The following is a 12764-nucleotide window of genomic DNA, read 5'->3' as shown; positions in this document are numbered from 1 at the left end:
CCCACACACTGAAACCACTTCCCCACACACTGAAACCACTTCCCCACACACTGAAACCCTTCCCGACACACTGAAACTCCTTCTGCACACAGTTAAACCCTTCCCCACACACTGAAACCCGGTCCCCACACACTGAAACCCCTTCCCCACACCCTGAATCCTCTTCCGCAAACAAGGAAACACCTTCCCCACACAATGAAACACCTTCCCAACACACTAAAACCCCTTCCCCACACTCTGAAACCACTTCCCCACACACTGAAAGCCCTTCCCGACACACAGAAACACCTTTCCCTCACACTGAAACCCCTTCCGCAAACACTGAAACCGATCCCCACACACTGAAACCCCTCCCCCACACACTGAAACACCTTCCCCACACACTTAAACCCCTTCCCCACACACTGAAACACATCGCCACACACTGAAACCCATCCCCACACACTGAAACCCATCCCCACACACTGAAACACCTTCCCCACACACTGAAACCCTTCCCCACATACTGAAACACATCCCCACACACTCAAACACATCCCCACACACTGAAACAACTTCCGCACACACTGAAACCCCTTCCCCAAACACTGACACACTGTCCCCACACACTGAAACCCTTCCCCACACACTGAAACACTTCCCCACACACTGAAACCCCTTCCCCCCAATCTGAAACCCCTTCCCCACACACTGAAACCCCTTCCACAAACACTGAGACCCCTTCCCCGCACACTGAAACCCCTTCCGCACACACTGAAACACCTTCCCCACACACTGAAACCCCTTCCCCACACACTGAAACCCATTCCCCACACACTGAAACCCATTCCCCACACACTGAAACCCATTCCCCACAAACTGAAACACATCACCACACACTGAAACGCCTTCCCCACACACAGAAACACATTCCCCACACACTGAAACACCTTCCCCACTCACTGAAATCCATTCCCCACACACTGAAACATCTTTCCCACACACTGAAACCCCTTCCGCACACACTGAACCCCATCCCCACACACTGAAACCCATCCCCACACACTGAAACACCTTCCCCACACAGTGAGACCCTTCCCCACACACTGAAACACCTTCCCCACACACTGAAGTTCCTTCCCCACACACTGAAACACCTTCCCCACACACTGAAACCCCTTCCCCACACACTGAAACACCTTCCCAACACACTGAAACCCCACCCCACATACTGAAACACCTTCCCCACACACTGAAACACCTTCCCCACACACTGAAGTTCCTTCCCCACACACTGAAACACCTTCCCCACACACTGAAACCCCTTCCCCACACACTGAAACCCCTTCCCCACACACTGAAACACCTTCCCCACACACTGAAACACCTTCCCCACACACTGAAGTTCCTTCCCCACACACTGAAACACCTTCCCCACACACTGAAACCCCTTCCCCACACACTGAAACACCTTCCCAACACACTGAAACCCCACCCCACATACTGAAACACCTTCCCCACACACTGAAACCCCTTCCGCACACACTGAAACCCATCCCCACTCACTGAAACCCCACCCCCACACACTGAAGCCCCTTAACCACACACTGAAACACCTTCCCCACACACTGAAACACATCCCCACACACTGAAACACCTTCCCCACACACTGAAACACCTTCCGCACACACTGAAACCCTTCCCCACACACTGAAACCACTTCCCCACACACTGAAACCACTTCCCCACACACTGAAACCCTTCCCGACACACTGAAACTCCTTCCGCACACAGTTAAACCCTTCCCCACACACTGAAACCCGGTCCCCACACACTGAAATCCCTTCCCCACACACTGAATCCTCTTCCGCAAACAAGGAAACACCTTCGCCACACAATGAAACACCTTCCCAACACACTGAAACCCCTTCCCCACACTCTGAAACCACTTCCCCACACTCTGAAAGCCCTTCCCGACACACAGAAACACCTTTCCCACACACTGAAACCCCTTCTGCAAACACTGAAACCGATCCCCACACACTGAAACCCCTCCCCCACACACTGAAACACCTTCCCCACACACTTAAACCCCTTCCCCACACACTGAAACCCATCCCCACACACTGAAACCCATCCCCACACACTGAAACACCTTCCCCACACACTGAAACCCTTCCCCACACACTGAAACACATCCCCACACACTGAAACACATCCCCACACACTGAAACAACTTCCGCACACACTGAAACCCCTTCCCCAAACACTGACACACTGTCCCCACACACTGAAACCCTTCCCCACACACTGAAACACTTCCCCACACACTGAAACCCCTTCCCCACACACTGAAACCCATTCCCCACACACTGAAACACATCCCCACACACTGAAACGCCTTCCCCACACACTGAAACGCCTTCCCCACACACTGAAACCCTTCCCCACACACTGAAACACCTTCCCAAAACACAGAAACACATTCCCCACACACTGAAACCCCTTCCCCACACACTGAAACCCCTTCCCCACACACTGAAACATCTTTCCCACACACTGAAACCCCTTCCGCACACACTGAAACCCATCCCCACACACTGAAACCCATCCCCACAGACTGAAACCCCTTCCCCACACACTGAAACCCCTTCCCCACACACTGAAACACCTTCCCAACACACTGAAACCCCACGCCACATACTGAAACACCTTCCCCACACACTGAAACCCATCCCCACTCACTGAAACCCCACCCCCACACACTGAAACCTCTTAACCACACACTGAAACACCTTCCCCACACACTGAAACACATCCCCACACACTGAAACTCCTTCCCCACACACTGAAACACCTTCCGCACACACTGAAACCCTTCCCCACACACTGAAACCACTTCCCCACACACTGAAACCCTTCCCGACACACTGAAACTCCTTCCGCACACAGTTAAACCCTTCCCCACATACTGAAACCCGGTCCCCACACACTGAAACCCCTTCCCCACACCCTGAATCCTCTTCCGCAAACAATGAAACACCTTCCACACACAATGAAACACCTTCCCAACACACTGAAACCCCTTCCCCACACTCTGAAAACACTTCCCCACACACTGAAAGCCCTTCCCGACACACAGAAACACCTTTCCCACACACTGAAACCCCTTCCGCAAACACTGAAACCGATCCCCACACACTGAAACCCCTCCCCCACACACTGAAACACCTTCCCCACACACTGAAACACATCGCCACACACTGAAACCCATCCCCACACACTGAAACCCATCCCCACACACTGACACACCTTCCCCACACACTGAAACCCTTCCCCACACACTGAAACAACTTCCGCACACACTGAAACCCCTTCCCCAAACACTGACACACTGTCCCCACACACTGAAACCCTTCCCCACACACTGAAACACTTCCCCACACACTGAAACCCCTTCCCCCCAAACTGAAACCCCTTCCCCACACACTGAAACCCCTTCCACAAACACTGAGACCCCTTCCCCGCACACTGAAACCCCTTCCGCACTCACTGAAACACCTTCCCCACACACTGAAACCCCTTCCCCACACACTGAAACCCATTCCCCACACACTGAAACCCATTCCCCACAAACTGAAACACATCCCCACACACTGAAACGCCTTCCCCACACACAGAAACACATTCCCCACACACTGAAACACCTTCCCCACTCACTGAAATCCCTTCCCCACACACTGAAACATCTTTCCCACACACTGAAACCCCTACCGCACACACTGAAACCCATCCCCACACACTGAAACCCATCCCCACACACTGAAACACCTTCCCCACACAGTGAAACCCTTCCCCACACACTGAAACCCCTTCCCCACACTCTGCAACCCCTTCCCCACACACTGAAACCCCTTCCCCACACACTGAAACCCATTCCCCACACACTGAAACGCCTTCCCCACACACTGAAACCCTTCCCCACACACTGAAACACCTTCCCAAAACACAGAAACACATTCCCCACACACTGAAACCCCTTCCCCACTCACTGAAACCCCTTCCCCACACACTGAAACATCTTTCCCACACACTGAAACCCCTTCCGCACACACTGAAACCCATCCCCACACACTGAAACCCATCCCCACAGACTGAAACACCTTCCCCACACACTGAAACACCTTCCCCACACACTGAAACCCCTTCCGCACACACTGAAACACATCGCCACACACAGAAACACCTTCCCCACACACTGAAACCCCATCCGCACACAATGAAACCCATCCCCACATACTGAAACCCATCCCCACACACTGAAAACCATCCGCACACACTGAAACACATCCCCACACACTGAAACCCTTCCCCACACACAGCAACACATTCCCCACACACTGAAACACCTTCCCCACACACTGCAGTTCCTTCTCCACACACTGAAACCCCTTCCACACACACTGAAACCCCTTCCCCACACACTGAAACACCTTCCCAAAACACTGAAACCCCACCCCACATACTGAAACACCTTACCCACACACTGAAACCCCTTCCGCACACACTGAAACCCATCCCCACTCACTGAAACCCCACCCCCACACACTGAAACCCCTTTACTACACACTGAAACACCTTCCCCACACACTGAAACACATCCCCACACACTGAAACACCTTCCCCACGCACTGAAACACCTTCCGCACACACTGAAACCCTTCCCCACACACTGAAACACATCCCCACACACTGAAACACATCCCCACACACTGAAACAACTTCCCCACACACTGAAACCCCTTTCCCTCACTCTGAAACACCTTCCCCACACACTGAAATACCTTCCCCACACACTGAAACACCTTCCCCAAACACTGAAACACCTTCCGCACACACTGAAAACCTGCCCCGCACACTGAAACCCCTTCCGCACACACTGAACCACATCCCCACACACTGAAACCCCTTTCCCACACTCTGAGACCCCTTCCACACACATTGAAACACCTTCCGCAGACGCTGAAACCCCTTCCCCACACACTGAAACCCATTCCGCACACACTGAAACACCTTCCCCACACACTGAAACCCCTTCCCCAAACACTGATACCCCTTCCCCGCACACTGAAACACCTTCCGCACACACTGAAGCACCTTCCCCACACACTAAAACCCCTTCCCCACACAGTGAAACCCCTTCCGCACACAGTGAAACCCTTCCCCAAACACTGAAACCCCTTCCCCACACACTGAAACCCATTCCCCACACACTGAAACACATCCCCACACAGAAACGCCTTCCCCACACAATGAATCCCCTTCCCCACACTCTGAAACCCCTGCACCCCACACTGAAACCCTTCCCCACACACTGAAACATCTTTCCCACACACTGAAACCCCTTACGCACACACTGAAACCCATCCCCACACACTGAAACCCATCCCCACACACTGAAACACCTTCCCCACACAGTGAAACCCTTCCCCACACACTGAAACCCCTTCCCCACACTCTGAAACCCCTTCCCCACACACTGAAACCCCTTCCCCACACACTGAAACACATCCCCACACACTGAAACGCCTTCCCCACACACTGAAACCCTTCCCCACACACTGAAACACCTTCCCAAAACACAGAAACACATTCCCCACACACTGAAACCCCTTCCCCACTCACTGAAACCCCTTCCCCACACACTGAAACATCTTTCCCACACACTGAAACCCCTTCCGCTCACACTGAAACCCATCCCCACACACTGAAACCCATCCCCACAGACTGAAACACCTTCCCCACACACTGAAACCCCTTCCGCACACACTGAAACCCATCCCCACTCACTGAAATCCCTTCCCCACACACTGAAACATCTTTCCCACACACTGAAACCCCTTCCGCACACACTGAAACCCATCCCCACACACTGTAACCCATCCCCACACACTGAAACACCTTCCCCACACAGTGAAACCCTTCCCCACACACTGAAACCCCTTCCCCACACTCTGAAACCCCTTCCCCACACACTGAAACCCCTTCCTCACACACTGAAACACATCCCCACACACTGAAACGCCTTCCCCACACACTGAAACCCTTCCCCACACACTGAAACACCTTCCCAAAACACAGAAACACATTCCCCACACACTGAAACCCCTTCCCCACTCACTGAAACCCCATCCCCACACACTGAAACATCTTTCCCACACACTGAAACCCCTTCCGCACACACTGAAACCCATCCCCACACACTGAAACCCATCCCCACAGACTGTAACACCTTCCCCACACACTGAAACACCTTCCCCACACACTGAAACCCCTTCCGCACACACTGAAACACATCGCCACACACAGAAACACCTTCCCCACACACTGAAACCCCATCCGCACACAATGAAACCCATCCCCACATACTGAAACCCATCCCCACACACTGAAAACCATCCGCACACACTGAAACACATCCCCACACATTGAAACCCTTCCCCACACACAGCAACACATCAGCACAGATTGAAACACATCCCCACACACTGAAACACATTCCCCACACACTGAAACCCCTTCCCCACACACTGAAACACCTTCCCCACACACTGAAACACCTTCCCCACACACTGCAGTTCCTTCCCCACACACTGAAACCCCTTCCACACACACTGAAACCCCTTCCCCACACACTGAAACACCTTCCCAAAACACTGAAACCCCACCCCACATACTGAAACACCTTCCCCACACACTGAAACCCCTTCCGCACACACTGAAACCCCTTCCCCACTCACTGAAACCCCACCCCCACACACTGAAACCCCTTTACTACACACTGAAACACCTTCCCCACACACTGAAACACATCCCCACACACTGAAACACCTTCCCCACGCACTGAAACACCTTCCGCACACACTGAAACCCTTCCCCACACACTGAAACACATCCCCACACACTGAAACACATCCCCACACACTGAAACAACTTCCCCACACACTGAAACCCCTTTCCCTCACTCTGAAACACCTTCCCCACACACTGAAATACCTTCCCCACACACTGAAACCCTTCCCCACACACTGAAACACCTTCCCAAAACACAGAAACACATTCCCCACACACTGAAACCCCTTCCCCACTCACTGAAACCCCATCCCCACACACTGAAACATCTTTCCCACACACTGAAACCCCTTCCGCACACACTGAAACCCATCCCCACACACTGAAACCCATCCCCACAGACTGTAACACCTTCCCCACACACTGAAACACCTTCCCCACACACTGAAACCCCTTCCGCACACACTGAAACACATCGCCACACACAGAAACACCTTCCCCACACACTGAAACCCCATCCGCACACAATGAAACCCATCCCCACATACTGAAACCCATCCCCACACACTGAAAACCATCCGCACACACTGAAACACATCCCCACACATTGAAACCCTTCCCCACACACAGCAACACATCAGCACAGATTGAAACACATCCCCACACACTGAAACACATTCCCCACACACTGAAACCCCTTCCCCACACACTGAAACACCTTCCCCACACACTGAAACACCTTCCCCACACACTGCAGTTCCTTCCCCACACACTGAAACCCCTTCCACACACACTGAAACCCCTTCCCCACACACTGAAACACCTTCCCAAAACACTGAAACCCCACCCCACATACTGAAACACCTTACCCACACACTGAAACCCCTTCCGCACACACTGAAACCCATCCCCACTCACTGAAACCCCACCCCCACACACTGAAACCCCTTTACTACACACTGAAACACCTTCCCCACACACTGAAACACATCCCCACACACTGAAACACCTTCCCCACGCACTGAAACACCTTCCGCACACACTGAAACCCTTCCCCACACACTGAAACACATCCCCACACACTGAAACACATCCCCACACACTGAAACAACTTCCCCACACACTGAAACCCCTTTCCCTCACTCTGAAACACCTTCCCCACACACTGAAATACCTTCCCCACACACTGAAACACCTTCCCCAAACACTGAAACACCTTCCGCACACACTGAAAACCTGCCCCGCACACTGAAACCCCTTCCGCACACACTGAACCACATCCCCACACACTGAAACCCCTTTCCCACACTCTGAGACCCCTTCCACACACATTGAAACACCTTCCGCAGACGCTGAAACCCCTTCCCCACACACTGAAACCCATTCCGCACACACTGAAACACCTTCCCCACACACTGAAACCCCTTCCCCAAACACTGATACCCCTTCCCCGCACACTGAAACACCTTCCGCACACACTGAAGCACCTTCCCCACACACTAAAACCCCTTCCCCACACAGTGAAACCCCTTCCGCACACAGTGAAACCCTTCCCCAAACACTGAAACCCCTTCCCCACACACTGAAACCCATTCCCCACACACTGAAACACATCCCCACACAGAAACGCCTTCCCCACACAATGAATCCCCTTCCCCACACTCTGAAACCCCTGCACCCCACACTGAAACCCTTCCCCACACACTGAAACATCTTTCCCACACACTGAAACCCCTTACGCACACACTGAAACCCATCCCCACACACTGAAACCCATCCCCACACACTGAAACACCTTCCCCACACAGTGAAACCCTTCCCCACACACTGAAACCCCTTCCCCACACTCTGAAACCCCTTCCCCACACACTGAAACCCCTTCCCCACACACTGAAACACATCCCCACACACTGAAACGCCTTCCCCACACACTGAAACCCTTCCCCACACACTGAAACACCTTCCCAAAACACAGAAACACATTCCCCACACACTGAAACCCCTTCCCCACTCACTGAAACCCCTTCCCCACACACTGAAACATCTTTCCCACACACTGAAACCCCTTCCGCTCACACTGAAACCCATCCCCACACACTGAAACCCATCCCCACAGACTGAAACACCTTCCCCACACACTGAAACCCCTTCCGCACACACTGAAACCCATCCCCACTCACTGAAATCCCTTCCCCACACACTGAAACATCTTTCCCACACACTGAAACCCCTTCCGCACACACTGAAACCCATCCCCACACACTGAAACCCATCCCCACACACTGAAACACCTTCCCCACACAGTGAAACCCTTCCCCACACACTGAAACCCCTTCCCCACACTCTGAAACCCCTTCCCCACACACTGAAACCCCTTCCTCACACACTGAAACACATCCCCACACACTGAAACGCCTTCCCCACACACTGAAACCCTTCCCCACACACTGAAACACCTTCCCAAAACACAGAAACACATTCCCCACACACTGAAACCCCTTCCCCACTCACTGAAACCCCATCCCCACACACTGAAACATCTTTCCCACACACTGAAACCCCTTCCGCACACACTGAAACCCATCCCCACACACTGAAACCCATCCCCACAGACTGTAACACCTTCCCCACACACTGAAACACCTTCCCCACACACTGAAACCCCTTCCGCACACACTGAAACACATCGCCACACACAGAAACACCTTCCCCACACACTGAAACCCCATCCGCACACAATGAAACCCATCCCCACATACTGAAACCCATCCCCACACACTGAAAACCATCCGCACACACTGAAACACATCCCCACACATTGAAACCCTTCCCCACACACAGCAACACATCAGCACAGATTGAAACACATCCCCACACACTGAAACACATTCCCCACACACTGAAACCCCTTCCCCACACACTGAAACACCTTCCCCACACACTGAAACACCTTCCCCACACACTGCAGTTCCTTCCCCACACACTGAAACCCCTTCCACACACACTGAAACCCCTTCCCCACACACTGAAACACCTTCCCAAAACACTGAAACCCCACCCCACATACTGAAACACCTTCCCCACACACTGAAACCCCTTCCGCACACACTGAAACCCCTTCCCCACTCACTGAAACCCCACCCCCACACACTGAAACCCCTTAACCACACACTGAAACACCTTCCCCACACACTGAAACACATCCCCACACACTGAAACACCTTTCCCACACACAGAAACACCTTCCGCACACACTGAAACCCTTCCCCACACACTGAAACACATCCCCACACACTGAAACACATCCCCACACACTGAAACAACTTCCCCACACACTGAAACCCCTTTCCCTCACTCTGAAACACCTTCCCCACACACTGAAATACCTTCCCCACACACTGAAACACCTTCCCCAAACACTGAAACACCTTCCGCACACACTGAAAACCTTCCCCGCACACTGAAACCCCTTCCGCACACACTGAACCACATCCCCACACACTGAAACCCCTTTCCCACACTCTGAGACCCCTTCCACACACATTGAAACACCATCCGCAGACGCTGAAACCCCTTCCCCACACACTGAAACCCATTCCGCACACACTGAAACACCTTCCCCACACACTGAAACCCCTTCCCCAAACACTGATACCCCTTCCCCGCACACTGAAACCCCTTCCGCACACACTGAAGCACCTTCCCCACACACTAAAACCCCTTCCCCACACACTGAAACCCCTTCCGCACACAGTGAAACCCATTCCCCACATACTGAAACCCCTTCCCCACACACTGAAACCCATTCCCCACACACTGAAACACATCCCCACACTGAAACGCCTTCCCCACACAATGAATCCCCTTCCCCACACTCTGAAACCCCTTCCCACAAACTGAAATCCCTTGCCCACACACTGAAATCCCTTCCCCACACACTGAAACATCTTCCCCACACACTGAAACCCCTTCCGCACACACTGAAACCCATCCCCACACACTGAAACACATCCCCACACACTGAAACGCATCCCACACACTGAAACACCTTCCCCACACACTGAAAACCCTTCGGCATACACTGAAACCCATCCCCACACACTGAAACACCTTCCCTACACACTGAAACACATCGCCACACACTGAAACACCTTCCCCACACACTGAAACCTCATCCGCACACAGTGAAACGCATCCCAACACACTGAAACACATCCCCACACACTGAAAACCATCCTCACAAACTGAAACACCTTCCCCACACACTGAAACCCTTCCCTACACACTGCAACACATCAGCACAGATTGAAACACATCCCCAAACACTGAAACACCTTCCCCACACACTGAAACCCCTTCCCCACACACTGAGACACCTTCCCCTCACACTGAAACATCTTCCCCACACACTGAAGTCCCTTCCCCACACACTGAAACCCCTTCCCCACACACTGAAACCCCTTCCCCACACACTGAAACACCATCCCCACACACTGAAACCCCTTCCGCACACACTGAAACCCCTTAACCACACACTGAAACACCTTCCCCACACACTGAAACACATCCCCACACACTGAAACACCTTCCCCACCACTGAAACCCTTCCCCACACACTGAAACACATCAGCACAGATTGAAACACATCCCCACACACTGAAACACCTTCCCCACACACTGAAACCCCTTCCCCACACACTGAAACATCTTCCCCACACAGTGAGGTTCCTTCCCCACACACTGAAACCCCTTCCCCACACACTGAAACCCCTTCCCCACACACTGAAACACCTTCCCAACACACTGAAACCCCACCCCACATACTGAAACACCTTCCCCACACACTGAAACCCCTTCCGCACACATTGAAACCCATCCCCACTCTCTGAAACCCCACCCCCACACACTGAAACCCCTTAACCACACACTGAAACACCTTCCCCACACACAGAAACACATCCCCACACACTGAAACACCTTCCCCACACACTGAAACACCTTCCGCACACACTGAAACCCTTCCCCACACACTGAAACACATCCCCACACACTGAAACACTTCCCCACACACTGAAACAACTTCCCCACACACTGAAACCCCTTTCCCTCACTCTGAAACACCTTCCCCACACACTGAAACACCTTCCCCACAAACTGAAACACCTTCCCCACACACTGAAACACCTTCCCCAAACACTGAAACACCTTCCCCACACACAGAAACACCTTCCCCAAGCACTGAAACACCTTCCGCACACACTAAAACGCCTTCCCCACACACTGAAACCCCTTCCGCACACAGTGAAAACCTTCCCCACACACTGAAACCCCTTCCCCACACACTGAAACCCATTCCCCACACACTGAAACACATCCCCACACTGAAACGCCTTCCCCACACAATGAATCCCCTTCCCCAAACACTGAAACACCTTCCCCACACGCTGAAACCCCTTCCCCACACACTGAGACACCTTCCCAACACACTGAAACCCCCTCCCCACACACTGAAACACCTTCCCCACACACTGAAACCCCTTCCGCACACACTGAGACCCATCCCCACTCACTGAAACCCCACCCCCACACACTGAAACCCCTTAACCACACACTGAAACACCTTCCCCACACACTGAAACACATCCCCACACACTGAAACACCTTCCCCACACACTGAAACCCTTCCCTACACACTGCAACACATCAGCACAGATTGAAACACATCCCCACACACTGAAACCCCTTCCCCACACACTGAAACCCCTTCCCCACACACTGAAACACCTTCCCCACACACTGAAACACCTTCCCCACACACTGAAGTTCCTTCCCCACACACTGAAACCCCTTCCCCACACACTGAAACCCCTTCCCCACACACTGAAACCCATTCCCCACACACTGAAACACCTTCCCAACACACTGAAACCCCA

Source organism: Heterodontus francisci, chromosome 28 (assembly GCF_036365525.1).
Source record: "Heterodontus francisci isolate sHetFra1 chromosome 28, sHetFra1.hap1, whole genome shotgun sequence".
In the NCBI taxonomy this organism is placed as follows: Eukaryota; Metazoa; Chordata; class Chondrichthyes; order Heterodontiformes; family Heterodontidae; genus Heterodontus; species Heterodontus francisci.
Note: the sequence above shows the minus strand (reverse complement) of the source record.